The sequence below is a fragment of the Dipodomys ordii genome, unplaced genomic scaffold (genome assembly GCF_000151885.1).
Source record: "Dipodomys ordii isolate 6190 unplaced genomic scaffold, Dord_2.0 Scaffold199, whole genome shotgun sequence".
NCBI lineage: Eukaryota > Metazoa > Chordata > Mammalia > Rodentia > Heteromyidae > Dipodomys > Dipodomys ordii.
The window spans coordinates 4,003,028-4,019,455 of record NW_012267415.1 but is presented as its reverse complement, the minus strand read 5'-3'; the positions used below and the strand labels follow the sequence as shown (position 1 = coordinate 4,019,455).

The following is a 16,428-nucleotide window of genomic DNA, read 5'->3' as shown; positions in this document are numbered from 1 at the left end:
GTGATCCTCAGATCTCAGCCTCTTCTTAGTGCCCGGCAAGGTACCTGGTTTTAACTGAATATGTTCTCAATAAAAGGTTTTCTGGAAGCCATATGGTATTTTAAAACTAAGAAAAAATTTATAATAAAACGCATATGTTGATATTTTCTTGAAACACATAATCCTGGACTGAGTGTCTCAGGAGGCTTTAGTTCGAGAGAAATGAGAGTTATGATTACCCTTTGGCTGACGCCCTGGCCTTCTGGCTCACTTCAGAAATCCCACTGACTCCTTGACTAAATTGACTTCATTTATTAAAATTAGTTGTTGACTCCTGTGGATATTTATACATGTAAAATTGAGCTAATTGGTCATGTCCAAATTGTTCTAGCTGGTAATCAAAGTTCATTAAAAATTGGCCACACTTACCTAATCCAGCCCTGTTTTCCTGGACTATACCCAGAATGGCCCTGTGGGATAGGGTCATAGTTCAACCTGTTCTACTCAATCTGCTCTATCAGCCAATGTTCATAGCATTTTTGCTGTATCTATGCTTTTTTTTGGTACCTTTTCATTTCCGTGTTCATTCTTGAAACTTCCCTAACAACCCTGCCTTTTCCTCAGTTGTCTGACCTAGAACGGTCTTTTCCCATAACACTTTGTCTGAATCACTCATTTTACTACCTTGCATCATTACACAAGTGCATTGCTCATCCTTGCTTCTTATTTCCTCACCTAGTTCCCAGATTCTAGTGTAGAAAGGGATGCTTTACACTTTCCCACACCTAGAGGAATGTCTCTAAGAGGAGTGCTTCGAAGATCATTGAGATCAAAGAAAGATGAAGAGAAATGAAAGGAGGGAGAAATTGTTTTCTAAGTACAGAGGCTTAGAAAGAGAACAAATTATTAAAACAACTTCTAACATCTTGATCCTGGAATAGAAGACCCTCTTTCAAAGAACCAGATTGCTAGAAATCAGTTCATTTTGAGACTTAGCTATTTGTCAGAATCTTACAGTAAGGTTATTATTGCTTAAATATTAAGTTATTGTTACAAATTGTCTTGACATTGAGTCATGCATATTTTTGACGATTGCTATGAAGAAGAATTGAAGGAATTTCTGCATGTTTATGCAACTGTAAGATTAAATAGTCTTTGCTTGTCCCTCCTGTCATAAGCTATGAGAAGAACAATTAAAAACTGAAGCTCTGAAAACAAGTAAAAAGAAGTGAAGGCAAAGAAGCCACTAGCTTGATGGTCAGTGATTTCTAGGGGTGTTGCATCCTCATTTATAAAACAAAAGACTTAGGTTGAGTGACCCAAGAAGTCTTTTCCTCTTTTAACACACTGTGAACTTCAGAATTAAGTAAATGAAGTCCTTTTCTCAAGGGCTGAGAGGGAATTGCTGTTACTTTTGAAAAGGTTCCATGTAGCTGCAAGCAAATGGATACCAAATTCCAAAGCTTTCACTAAACCATGCCTAGAACAGTTTCGGCATAAATAATTCATGTTGAGAGGATCAAAACTAATGAAACTCAAAATGCCAGGAGTATAAAGCTTAGTTTAACAGAAATAGGTGGGTAACTGTAGCTTTTGTTGCTGGTATCACTTCCTTTTATTATCAAGAGAGAAACTGAGTCCGAGTAAATTACCATGGCTTGCTTAAGAACACACATAGTGCTTGACATTTTTGTTTTTGGTGTTATGTTGCTATCTTTTATGTGTTTTATTTTAAAAGAATATATCTTAGAGAAAGGGGTATTTTATGAACAAGTCAATGTAATGCTTTAAAGGACAAAATGGAAATATAAAACCTATTATATCGCATCTGATCTTCCAAAATCCTATAATTATTTTGTTTCTGTCTTAGGATGCTGTGAATTACGTATAGGACTGTACTCATTGTAGGCAGATAACTCTAAAAATGAATTACACTCACAGTCCCAAATCTTATCATTTCTGATAATCTATATTTAACTTTTATCTCTTTTTATAGATCCAGATGAAGATTATTTCAGTTTGACTAATAATATACATAGTTTCCATGAAAAAAATTTACAAGGAACTTCCTATCAGGTGAGTAATGTAAATAGTCAAAGCTTATATGGTGTTTTATGAAAATCATCCTGTTATTGAACTTTAGAATATGCTAGCTATAGTGCACAATATTTAGACTGCCTTGTAGATGTTTTATATTTAGTTAGAGTTGGTTGTTTTGTAGTTGCCATGCTTGTATTCCTGTGAAGTGGATCATAAATTTAAAAAAAATCAACTCATGAAGAGATAATAAACCACTTTGAGATAATAAACCATTTATGTAAATCATCGTGCTCTAGAGCATTTTGGTAAATAATCATGGTCCTGTTAAATCAGTACAGTGGAAAGTTCTCTGAGGAGAACCCATGCTAAGTGCAACCTTGGCAACCTTGAGTGTAGGGCTTGCACCTTGAGACTTCACATTGATATAAAACCCATATTGTGATTCCTGACATATTCCTTTGATGTTGCTTTAATTAACATTTCCAGTAATTAAGATTGCCTAAACATTGGCTCTCCCTAAAAATAATATTAATGGATAAATAGTTTCTATCCATCTGGAAGTGAGGAAGATTATACAGGTCAATAGCGCTATCACAGTGACTTTTGTTATTCTTCTCACAGTTATAAGGTCCTCTTGAATCACGTGTTAGTTTTATTAAAGTAGTTGGAACTGACCATCCAAATTTATTTATTTATTTTTTTTTGGTCGGTCGTGGGGCTTGAACTCTGGACCTGGGCGCTGTCCCTCAGCTCTTCAGCTCAAGGTGAGCGCTTTACCGCTTGAGCCACAGCACCACTTCCATGACCATCCAAATTTAGAGTTGACCTTCCATAGTGCAGGAGACCGGTCAATAGGCAGAAGATATAATATGTGAATTCTGTATTGTAGGTAGATTTCTTGAAGAGAAACAGCTTCCATGCTTAAATCCAGACTAATTTCCAAGGTTTTGGGGGCACTCCAATGAATTAGGCAGTGAACTTTAACGTTGATCAACTACAGTTTCTGCAGGTTGTTCTGATACTGGTGGAATTATACATTTATTCTTTTGAGTCCTGCTAACACGTTGCCTGAGCACACAAAATTCAATCAGTTCACCCAAAAGAACTTGGATCAGAGCTCTGAATTCAGACAGTATGCTTGCTTTGTATCTTGGCTTAGCTTTTTGTGACTTTTGGTAAAGCACTGGACCTTTATGCTTCCATTTGCATATCTCTGTCAAACATGTCTATAAAAGATCATGTATCTCAGGACTGTCAGAAAGGTGGAGTAAGATATTTCTCTAAAGTACTTAGGTTTGTGGTTGGCATTTAGTTAATATTTAAAAAAATATAGTTATTGTTGCTCCTCTTCTTTTCTCCTGTGTACCTCCTCCTCCTTCTCTTCTTTTTCCTCTTTGCGAAGACTCCATGATACTTTCATGCATGCGCCTGGTAGATTATTGCTGAAATATACAGTCAAAATTTCCTAAATTCAGATGAAGTCTTAGATAAATATCTAAGTGAAACATAATTTGATAGCCAGGAAAAATAATGGCTGGTTTACAGGAAGAGCTCTCCAGACATGCTGTGTCCCAAGAGAATTTTTTTTTTTTTAGGTTCTCAGCAGAAAAAAAAATAGAATTACCTGTTAGAAAAAAAGAAAATAATGTAGAAAGTTCTTCAAAAGAAAATGATGAGCGATAATTTTTTACCCAATGCTTTTGGAGGTTTTAGTGGGCTAGGGAGTCTTGATTCTAGAGTGCTAACTATCTAGTGGTAATATGTAGTTTAGTATTAAATAATATTCAAAAGGAATTCATCTGAGTGGCACACATTTAGAAACCAACTCATCTTGAAATCCTCACTTGAGAGTAAGAACTGATCTTATCTATCTTCATTTGCTCTTCTTATTCTTAACAGATATTCATTTGAACTTTACCAAGAAATGTTTATCTGTAAGACAGAACATTTTGGCTTAACATAAAGTGTCATGTAAAGATGGCATTCATTTCTTGCGGTGGAGGAAAAGTGGGTGCAGTGTGCCTTTTGAAAGATGAGGAAGAAAGCAAATGATTCTCTGATGGAGAAGAACATGTGCTATGAAGGGAGAGACTAGCCTCTGCCATGGGCAGAATATATATTGTGAGCAGAGTGTAGATTGTGGGCAGAAGGTAGAATGTAGCAGTTTTCTGCTGTCTCGTTAGAAAGAAAAGGAGCATTGCAGTAGTGTTTCTGCAAGAATCCTGAGCACTGTGTGTTTCAGACTCATTTGAAAATGTAGATTTCTGAGCCACACTCCTATCCAACTGCATTGTTGTGATGAAGGCCTAAGAATCAAGTACCTGAATTAGAAAATTGCCTGGGACTGGGACAATCTATGGACATCATCCAGAGATAGGATGCCCCATACATTTTTCACTCAGTGAGACTAAACTTGGCAATCAAAAGACTCCTAGAGAAAGTGAAGTTGTTTTATGCTTCTTATTATTGCAATTCTATATATTCATTATACAATTCAAATACTTAACCTAGGAAAGAATAAAATAATAAATACTTATTTTATTTTACAGTGCTAGAACACTAAACATTTTCATATGGCCATTTCACTATGTTTCAAACTGAATGTGAAATAAGGCATAAAGCTCTCAAAACATGAATTGAAACATAAAGTTACAATTGTGATGTGATCATATCTACCACATACATTTTGGACACTGGGAAGTTCAGAGTAAAATTCAAACCTATAGTAAATTCTCAAACAGAAGTATTCAGGAAGATGCAGCCTTCATGTTTCCCAAAGGAAAGGGAAGCTCTCCAGCCTGGAAGAAGGTAGAAGGAACCAAGGGGCAGATGAAGATAATCCTGGAAGGCTTTCTTCAGCACGGACTGCTTTCATGAATTTTTCTTTGTTCTTGGCCTGGGGTAAACTTGCTAGAGAACTAGGCTAGTAGGAGCAATGCTGTTGGATAGAATTTGAAAAAAGCTGTCTGCTCAGGATTGTGATCATTACATCGATCATAAAGAACATCTTGGATTCCCCAGCATTTGCTTTTGTATCCTTGTTCTTGTTTGTTCTTCTCTGGCAACATTCTGTGGATGGCTCAAATCTTGTGGAGCATATTGAAAAGGGTATAAAATATGCAGTAATGCAGACTTTGGGCTAATATATTTTCAAAAATGTTGCATGCCTCATTTCTCACGTAAATTTTTAGGTTGCATTCAGCCTTCGGAGCGCCATTCATATTCATGATCAAAAAGCAGGCTAACATTTATTACCTTCACTGCTGGAGATATTAAGCACTGTCAGGAACCCCTGCTCAAGACTAAACCAAAACATTTACCACCGCTTCTCCCCATTCCCTCCCCAAGACATTTCTAGAGTGAAAATATATTTTTGAGCAAATTAATTAAAATACATATATAGATCTGTAGAGTGATACATTCCTCCTTATATGGTAGTGATGAAAGTATTAAGGGTTAGAGCACTCTACACCCATTTCAACCATTTTCTACTTAATTTTTTTAAGGCTTTGAATTTTCAAAGTGCTGTGGGAACCAGTTCTGACAATGAGAATGCTCACAGAAATGAACCAATTGCACATTCTTGTAACTTAGACTGCCCCAAGTTCCAGATAATAGTTGGAAGCCTGAAAATGTAGCCCAAACCTAAACATGTGACAAAGCAAAGGTGTAAAGAATAGCAAAATAAAATTCAGTTACATATCCTTCAAAGAAGGATGCTACTTGAAAATTTCCCTCTAAAATTTAGTCATTTTTTAGAGTTAGGGAAATTTTAATAATGTTGGAAAGAATTCGTTGTAAAACAGTTATCTCTTACAATATTAAAATCCTCAGATAGCATTGAACTATCTTTTTTTCTCTGTAGAGCCATTGCTAGACAGAGGTTCATGTAAAGGACATGTTTTGAATGCCTGGAAAATTTCCTGAGCTATCATCCACATTGGCAAGAACCATAAATGATGGACTTGAATAAACTGTACATTCTATTTATAGTGCTTGTCCCAGACAGCTTTACAAGAACACTGCAGACTAAATTATATAATGTATTTGATTATTGTTTCCCAAAATGACAATGTAATACAGACTTGCAGATTTCGTGCCAATAAATACCCTGAACAATGATGTTTCTTTATGTAGGGATGAATATGATAAAAGTATCTTTATTCATACTCTTCTTATCAAAGATAACCGATATATTATTAACCTCTGAATTTGGTAACAATTTTCTTCTTGACGATTACTTTTTTTGTCCAAGAGTGATAGCTGTACTAGATAGGGAGAGGTGATGAAAAGGTACTATTTAAATGTTACTCATGCTCTGTGAAAAGTAATTAAATTCTGCTCTTGCTATTTCCCATGCCTCTTGAGTTTTTAATAGCTAGTTAAGTATCAAAAACTGTGAAAAAATAGATGAATCTCAATGAGTATCAAAAGGACTTCCAAATTAATAGAAAGGTATGCACTTGGGAAGACTAGGAAATATATTAATAATAAATAGACACAAGAAAAGTGAATTAATGGACCATACTACTGGTTGTATTCTTTAACCACTAAATTTACATTTCTGTGTCTCAGTTTCCTCATTTTAAGCAACATGCTGCACTAGTAAAAATATCTTCAAACTGTAATAATCTGTGATGGCTCATAGTTCATTCCCACATTTCCCCTGTGACTTTTCTAAGGTCCAAGAATTTGTAGTAACAGGAAATATTTCTTTAGTCTTACACTCACCTTCATTGAAGAACAATGGATTTTTCTGATTGATCGTCTTACTTTTCAGCTGATGGAGCTGAAGTATGGAGGAAGTATATGGCTTGCTAAAGTTCACACAGCTAGCCACAAGACAGAGTATGAACACAGAATGGTCAGATATTTAGAGCAGGCTGATTATTACAGGGGGTATTTTTCTCATATGTGTCTCATGCTTATTTCCTGTGTATGTCTCTTTCTGCCTGTTAGAAATCCCATAGGTGATAACAATTATTTCACTTATGAACTAGCTCTTAAATTTTCTACTATCTGACTTTTTTCCCATATAGGGAGTGTACTTACAAAGAGAAATGCTCTTATGAAGAGTTCTAAAAAGTTGTTCAAAATTTCAGAACAGGGGATAATGCACAAGAAGGAAGAAGGTATTTTTTGGCTTTTCACCTTAAACTAGCATGCCCCTCATTTGCATCTCTAACTTGGTTAATCCCGGAAGCTTTCATTTGGCTTGACCTGGCCATCATTTTAAAAGACTGACCCCTTATCAGCCAATGAGCAAAGAACAGCACTGGCACTGTGCATACAATGTTCATATAGAAGTATATGAAGGTATATTCAGGAAGTTGTGAATTTTTTATGCCATAGAAGATAAGGCCCGTGGGGCTTGGAAAAATCCACTTTCTTATTGCATTCTCAGAAAGGTCCTTATTATAAGAACAAGATTATGCTTAAAAAATCTCTTCAGAGGAAGGAGAAGGACTAACAACCTGAATTAGGACTTGAGTGTATGATTTGTGTTTGCACACTGGGTTTACAGATGCTAGAGATGGCAAATTTTACTATTTACTGTTCAGATGCCTGATAATCCTCTAGCCAAACACATTGCCCCCTCCTCCATGTAATAGTCTTTCCTATTCTTTCCATTAATATTTGTACATCTGTCACACACATCATCTTTCTCCATGTGCAGTTTTGCCCAGTTTTTCAGTTTAAATATCTGTACTGAACTGTGTAGAGTTGTACTGCAACTCCAAGCTCATCTTCCAAAGGAAGGACTGGCTCAGTAATGGATGACTATTTCTCCTAGCATTGGTACTGAGCAATGAGCATCACATGTTGGTAAAATGTCCCCTTCTTTTTTTCATCTTCCACAGATATAGTGCTCGCTAAGTAAATGTGTGTTGAATGCATTACAAATTGCCTCTATGTCTCATTGGAAAACAGTCTTTTATTTCATTATTTGTTTTATTCAATTACTTTATATCTTTAATTGTTTTATTGTGCCTAACCCTATTTTGACCACTGATTCAGTTTTATTTTAATTTGTCTCTGTCACACATATATAATATATATAAATATATATATATATGTATAAGCAAAGACACTAGATGGTATCCACAGCTGTGTCACACCAAGTATAATTATTTCTTCCATCAATATTTTATTTTCCCAAATAAATTACTTTGCAGCTGCGATTTAGGTGAGATGTAGTTTCAAGGAAGCAATAGAATGTGAAATGTGCTTGCTTATTTTCATTTGTTTGCTTTGATTGTTCCTAGGTTTTAATCCTCTCCATTTCGTTACTGTCCATTGAGCTACTAAATGTTCATTGATCATTCTGAAGAAACAAATTACCTTTTTTAGGTTATGTTTTTTGTTATGAAAGAACCTAGCCACCTTGTATGGAAATGAGTGAGGATAACAATTTGGGGGTTAATAATATGCAATTTAAAGCTTCATTTTTATTTCATGAAAATAACTTTCTCTTTGTATCCAGTCTCTAGGAATCATTTTTCAACCATTAATAATTCATGCGCAAAACCTGCATTCTTCCTTTCCTGGTAGGCAGAGACAGATTTGAGTATTGAAAAACCTACAGTAGAATTATAAAATTATCAAATGTCTCCCAATTTTAAAAGTAATATATCTTAGTGCTAGAAAAGAATCTACGAACTAGGAAAAACCATTTATTTCACTTATTATTATTATTATCATCATCATCATCATCATTATTGCTGTTGTTATTATTATTATTTGATCAACTGTGAGGCTTGAATTCAGGGCCTGGGCTCTGTCCCTGAGCTCTTTTACTCAAGGCTAACACTCTAACACTTTCAGCCATAGTGCCACTTTTGGTGGCATTTCAGGATTTTAATTATAGCTTTCTTCAAAAGTAAGCTAAAATATGAATTTTTAAAACCCACTCTTCACCTTGTTGAAGAAATTATGTAAAATAGATATGAGTTGAATAAGATTCTTTAATACTTGTTAAAGATGGCATTAAAAAGGGTTTTTTTTCTAAATCAGATATTAAGAACAAAAGGATTTTTTAACCTCAAACTCTCATATTGCTTTCTAGCTTCATTTTCATTATAAGTAAAAAATAAAAAGCTTGCATCAAACAGGTGACTAGGTCTAGTTTCCACAAGTGTAAGTTTCTAGAATATAATGGAAGGGATAAAATTAAAAGATAAATGTTCTGCCAACACACATATATATATGTGTGTGTGTATATATATACACACATGTATATGTATGCATAAATGTAGAACCACATATATGTAGTTGTATGTTATATACATGTAACTGTATGTATAGTTTTACACATGTGCATAAGTTGATAGAAAAATTTAAGCACATATATTCCATATGTATTTTACACCTTGATCATCTGTTGAATCCAAGGCCATCTTCAAATCTTCATATCAATTTCTTTATTATGCAATTCTCAGATTTAGTATTTTTCAGTAAGTCTTACCTAAGCATCCATTCTAAATTAATGAGCACCCCTTCCCTGTCTTTGTCCAATCATCCTTGTAATTTTCAGTATGACATTTCTATCTCAAACTTTCTTAGTTCTGTCTTGTTTATAGCTTTACCATGCATCAACTTCTTTGAGAATATGGATTCCCTGAAAGCAGTGAATTCATCCACTTGTTTGACAGAATGTTGGGCTAATGCTTAATTTATAGTAGGTTCTCAATAAAAGTTTATTTGGATACTCAGTTTAGTTGAGGGGAAACTTGTTAGAATGTATCTAGAAATAAAAGGCACATTGTCATAAATTTTAATCATGCTCAGTACAAATTTAAAGGCAATAGATTAGTAGACTGAGTTTAAACAATAGTTTGAAAGTATTCTAGAGGAGTGGTCATGATTTTATATCTTTTATAATATGAAATTAATTATGACTATCAACAGTGTTAAAACACTAATAATATATACTATATGAAATATTGTCATAATGTTGTTATGGAATATGGATTCAGGAAGGTGCTACTTGGTAGCAAGAGAAGGTGGTTATACTCAAAGTTGCCAGTCTAAAATGAAAATTGTACTTATGGGTTCCATTTGTAGATAAGAATCCTTAGGGGGCTGGGAAGGTGGCTCAGTGGTAGAATGCTTGCCTCATATGCACGAGGCCCTGGGTTTGATTCCTCAGCACCACATAAGCAGAACAAAGCCAGAACTGGCACTGTGGCTTAAGGGCACTAGCCTTGAGCTGAAGAGCTATGGGACAGCGCCCAGGCCCAGAGTTCAGCCCCTGGGGACAGACACCCCCCCCAGTAAAAAGAATCTTATGTATAAAATCAAGATTTCATTTCCATTCAAAAAAACATTTATTAAGCCATGCACTAGACTAAGCATAGGAAATTAATTCTTAATTAACTTCAGAAGACGTGTCAAAAATCCCCAAGATGAATTAGTGAATAAAGATACAAAAATTAACCAAAAAGAGCCTTTAAAAGGGTATCATAGTATATGAAGGAATTAACAAGAGACTATTTTTATTCAAACTTCTGTACCATGAGACCCCACACATCTAAATGTAGAAACCTTCCAGTATGAAAGAAAATAACACAAAAAATAGTCAACAATAGAAATTGTTTTAAACTAAGGGGAAAAAGATACAGGATATTTTTGCATACCTTGGCATTTGTGACATCATAGTCACAACCTTGGTTTGAAAGATTGTTAGTAAAACATTTTTCCATTTATGTATAGCTTGTTCTGATAAAATGTTAGTTACATTACTTACTGAGAGCTATTATGCAGAACCTGAATACCAACTTTATATTGACTATTCATTCTTAAAGCCCCCAAACAAAAATCTCATTCTAAAGATTACAAATATTTGGACTGGGGAGATGGCTCAGTGGTAGAATGCTTGCCTTGCATGCATGAGGTCCTTGGTTCGTTTCCTTAGCACCATATAAGCAGAAAAAGAGATGTGGCTCAAAGTGGTAGAGTGCTAACCGTGAGCTGAAGAGCTGAGGGACAGCACCCAGGCCCAGAATTCAGGCCCCATGACTAACCAAAAGTAAAAAATACAAATGTTTGCCTGTCAGACTGCCTCTACCTCCAAATATTTCCTTGGGTTCACAGTTGCTCTCAAAGACAGTGTCATTATAAGTATGTCTCAGTCAAATATTAATTGAATTAATTGAGGAATTGAGGAATTGAATCATTCACTTGTATATATACTGATACAGATATATGTACATACACATCCCCCACACATACATGTGTATATGTTTGTATATGTAATATTTAGATTTAGAATATTTTCAATATAATACTTTATATGATAAATTTAATACTTTCTGGTAAGATAATGTAAATGTATTAACTATATATAAAGTTATATATGTCAATATATTATATTCATTTAGTCATATATATGAATAAAATGATAAAAGTAGTAAAATACAAATTCATCAACATTCAAATAATGGGAAATATTTTGTACCCTGTTCAAATAAGTCATAAATGTCATTAATCAGTTGTTTTTTTTTTTTTGTTGTTGGTCATGGGTCTTGAGTTCTGGGCCTGGACACTGTCTCTGAGCTCTTCAGCTCAAGGCAAGTGCTCTACCCTTGAGCCACAGTGCCAATTCCGGTTTTCTGGTGGTTAATTGGAGTCTCATGGACATTCCTTCCCAGGCTGGCTTTGAACTTCAATCCTCACATCTCAGTCTCCTGAAGATGTGAACCACCAGCGCCCAGCTTCAATTTTTTAATTCACAGTTTTCACAGAAAACAAATAAGGCTGCTAGAGTAAAGACTAGTGTGTTGTGCTGTGGCTGTATTTTGTTTCACTCTGTATATCTTTGCAAAATGAAAATTCTATTACTTGAATATACCTGATACCTGAAATCACAGATTTCCAAAAGAAAAATGGAAAGAAATCAAAGTATATGTTTTCTGATACCTGCAGGTGGATGTGTTCTTTGCATCCTGTCAGTTTTGTTCCAACACCTGTAAATAGCAACTTTTCTCCTGACCTTCTGTCTGTGTTATACTGCAGACTTGTTCCTTTGACATATAGCAGGAGCCAGTCCATTAGATGGCTCTGTTCACTTCCTTTTGCTGCATTTTGAAGTTTAAAACAAGTGGTAAAATCTACACCAATTTAGCATGATTAACTAGTTATAACCTATTTTATGATTCTGAATCCCTCACATGTAATGTGCTTTCAAGTGATTCCTTAAAGTTATTGCTTAAACAGCGTTTCAGATTTTAAGTTTCCCTTATTTTTATCCTTATATTTACAATTTCAACATATTTAATTTTTAATCTTTTATGGAGAATAATCTATCTTGATCTTGATTGGTGTTTGTGCTAGACTGTAAGATCAGACAGTGACCCAGAAGGATCAACAGGGACCTTAAGGCGACTACAGAAACTGATGTGGACCAAGAAGGCTAGGATGCAGAGTCTGGAGGAGACCAAACCAACTTTAATAAATCACAGTGAGTAAGAGATCTGTAAACGACTAAAGCTATGTAAGGGAGAACTGGTAAAATCTGTGTTAACCAAGACCATCCTGATAAGGACTTAAGGGAATTATTAAACCTTAAGCATTGCTGATTACTGTTATTTGAAAACACATCCCCCATCCCTATTAAGGAGGGAACCCTACATCTGTCTTCCATCTTATTTCTTCTTCTCTTTAGGACCAGTTTCCCAGACAGAGTGAGAGAAGTGTTAGTGAGGTTCAGAGAGAAAATGTACACTGTCTTCTAAAACATGAGTACTATGGCCATAAAAACAGTATTTTTTAAAAATTCTATGTCAATGTAGAAAATTGGCGTGGCAACTTTTATTTGAATTTACTTATTTACAAAGAAAGGCTTGTAAACTATAGTCTTTTTTGCATCAGTTAAATATTTGAAACAAAAGAGATTCAATGATACATGATTGATTTACTTTAGGTGGATTATATATATATTTTTTTGGGGGGGTCCGGTATACTGTTGAAATCTGATATCATCTTGCTTTTTCTAGCTAGGAACACAATCAACCATATCAATCAATCATATTGATCTATGAGGAGAGAGAGAATGAGAGGGAAGAAAGAAGGAGAAAGAAGAGAGAAAGAGAACAGCACAGGAAGAGCACAATCATATAATATTTACAATAAAATTATTAGAATTGCTCTATTTTATTATTGTTAATAGCATCTTAATTTATTATTCAACTTCATTTTAGATAAATTTTCATAGGAAAAAACAATATATATAATTTTGGTATGATCAATAGTTTTAGACACCTATGATGGTCTTGGCTTGATTTAATGGATAAGAGAAGACCATTGTACTAGGAATTTCATCAGATCCATAGCCACATTGTATAAACAAATTACTGACTTTATAATATACTCTTTTAGTTTCTAAGTCTCTTTCTAGATTTTTCAAAATATTTCACCATAAAATACACTGCATGTGCAAATGTATTTGCAAATTGATATTAAATAGCTATTTCTGAATGTCAGTAGGATTTCATCCCCTATCCACTGAGATTTCACTCCTTAAAGTTCCTGTAAATAAAGCAAAGAACGGGATTTGCTTCTTATGATGTTCTCTTTTACATATGGCCTTGGAATTTAAGAAAATATTTTGAAATAGAAGCGTATCATGGTATGCATGTAAATTGTGGGGAATTTAAAATATATGTGTTTTTAATTAATGTCTTGAGTATGGTGTCTGCATAGAGCTGTTATTCATTCTAGTTCAGTTGATGTTATTCAAATATAATGTTTCAAAAATTCATGTAAATCTTACTTTCCTAAAAACATTCATGTAACAAATGAATTTACTTTAAATATGTATTTTAAATGATTTAGTGAAATTGAAAGACTGCCAGGTTTACCTTGTGGTATTCATTTGCAGTGTACAACTGGAATTTAATTAATGTCTCCATATGCAGAATTATACAGGCTTAATTTTTAAAGTCTTAAAGTTTAACTTATGCTTCTTTCTAATTCCAAAGGTGACAATGACACATCAATTCCCTGTATGAAATTTACCAAATTCCAAGAAAGGAAAGCTAATCATGTGAGCACTAGGAAGAAGGAAGAAATGGATATTAGATTAGAATTACCTTCCACGTCCTTGCGAAGATCCAGAACTTTGAGTGAATGCCACTTGGAAGATGGAGTACCTCCATATGAAGGTGAAAGTCTGCTGTGGAACAGCTGGAAGCCTTGTCCAGAAAACCCACCCTGTACATTTGTTGATTTCCAAACCAGCAGAGTTGGACCCTGGGATGAGTGCTTCTCTTGTATCCACCACCCCCATCTCAAGTCTTCTCATACAGATATGGATCTCTTACATTCATGGGTAAGTTTTTAAGCTACATAATGTATTATCTTAGCTTGTGTGGTTATACCAGCAGGAAAAGAAGCAGATAACCAATGTGCTAATCACTCACATTTATCAGATTCAGGAAAATTACTAGGGCTAGATTTGTGTTTCCAAAACTCAGGATAGCTCTTATGGATTTTGTCCATGTTAATATTACATTTGTTCCTTCATATACAGCTAGACTACAGAACAATATTTTCCCCTAGAGATTTCTATTTAGTCAATTGAAGAAAAATGTTGGACATTGTTTCAGATCAAGAAAATGTGTACTGGAGAGTGTGAATGTTGCTAACATGAAAATGAAAATACATGAACAAATATTAGGTAACTTTAGTAAGTACTTTTTTTCTGGGTATGCCATTCTCTGAAGCACTTTACACTCATCACTCAACTAAATCTCACAAAAACCTTTAAGTTAAAGATCTTACTTACCTCTCTGTTTCACAATTACGAAAGCCACAAATATATTAATAAACAGTTGCAATGTCAGATAAAGAGAGGTGGAGCCAAATTCTGGAACTCGCATAATCTTAGGTTATCGATCGAGCTTTTAGCTAATGTATTAGAGTGTTTTTCCACCTGCTTAAACTATCTGTCATAATGGGTAAGAGTATAGACTCTGAAGCTAGACAAATTAGGTTTGTATTCTGTCTTTGGTACTTATTTTAGATTAGGAAAAGTAGTCAAACAACTTAATCTTAATTTTCATTTTTCCCATTTTAATAGTTATTATCTTTAAGTAGCTGTGGAAAGGAGTTTCCATTTAACAAAGAAGTATATGATTACAATATATCTTGAGCAATGTCAGCCTGTTCTTGATTTTGTTAAATGTAAAATAAAAGTAATAATATTAAACTCATGAAGTGTCTGAGAAGACAAAAATCGAATACCATTAAATCCTCTGGGTCTTAAGAGTGCTGAAGTCTTTCCAATTTGATTCTAAGTTCCTTAGGGCATGTGTTGTGCCCAATTTCCTCAAGATAATGTCTGTTCCTATTTGTGGTAAATGGAAGGAACAATTTTGTGTATCCAGGACATCTACTCGGTGCCATTTTCCTCTAAGGATCAGTCACTTCTTAGATAGAGGCTAGATTTGTGGTAAGAAGAAAATCCTCTCATAGAGTTTACAAAGAGAATTTGCATTAAGGCACTGAAGATGACAGTAAAGTCATCTTTGATTACAGTATGTTAAATATTACATCTGTGTAGTAACAGCTGTGGTAACTAGTGATATTGCTAAACTTAATGATACTGGCCTGTACAAATCATGTGTGTGCTTCTCTATTCCTCTTCCTTAGTTCTCTTCAAGGCAGGTGAAATAGCAGGATTCTATTCAGTGGCTTCTTAAGGGTATCTGCTTATTTCTCAGGACGGTAGCTGGTCCAGAATGTTGAAGCTTTGGCAAAAGGAATGAAAACTTAAATAGAAATATTCAGAGAATCCTTCCAGAATAAAATCTGGACGTTTTACCATGACATTCCTAGATTTCTGTAGTCTAAATTCAATGTGAGTTTTCAGCATTATTGACTTCTTACTCATCCCCTACCGTTCTCGTGCGGGACTACCAAATAGAACGTTTTGATATTCCTAAAGCTGAACCTTTTCACCTCTGTATCTCTGTGTTTGTGCAACACTTCTTCCTGCCATGGTATTCTCTTCTTTGTTGCAAGCCATTCCTTCATTTCTGAGGTTCAGATCTAACGTTGTGTTCTCTAGCCTTCCTGATCTATGGCCTGAAAATTTCTAGATTGTTTTTTTGCATCATTCTTTCATTATATGTTTCTCACATAGTGGCATTTATTGTGTGTCCAGTCAGGATATTAACTATTGGGGATAGAAAGCTTAAAATATATATAGATATTGCTACTGTCTTCATGGAACTTAACATACTTTGGTATACTGGAGTTAGGCATTTATTCACTTCATTAAAGTCATTTTTGTTTGCAACTTCCATTGTTACTACATTGTAAGGTAATAAACATTTGAGTAGCATGCCTAAATGAGTGGAAATTTAGACAAGTTAATGGTGGAACATATGTGGGATCTCAGCTATGCAG

General features: G+C 34.6%; 1 long non-coding RNA gene across 1 annotated transcript; it reads left to right on the top strand.

The window, feature by feature from the left end:
- Positions 1 to 1,628: 1,628 nt before the first annotated feature.
- LOC105999775 lies at positions 1,629 to 14,064 on the top strand. The gene is made up of 3 exons (XR_001175754.1): positions 1,629 to 2,055; positions 12,352 to 12,478; positions 13,998 to 14,064. It is a non-coding gene; the product is annotated as an uncharacterized LOC105999775 (long non-coding RNA).
- The last annotated feature ends 2,364 nt before the right edge of the window (positions 14,065 to 16,428 follow it).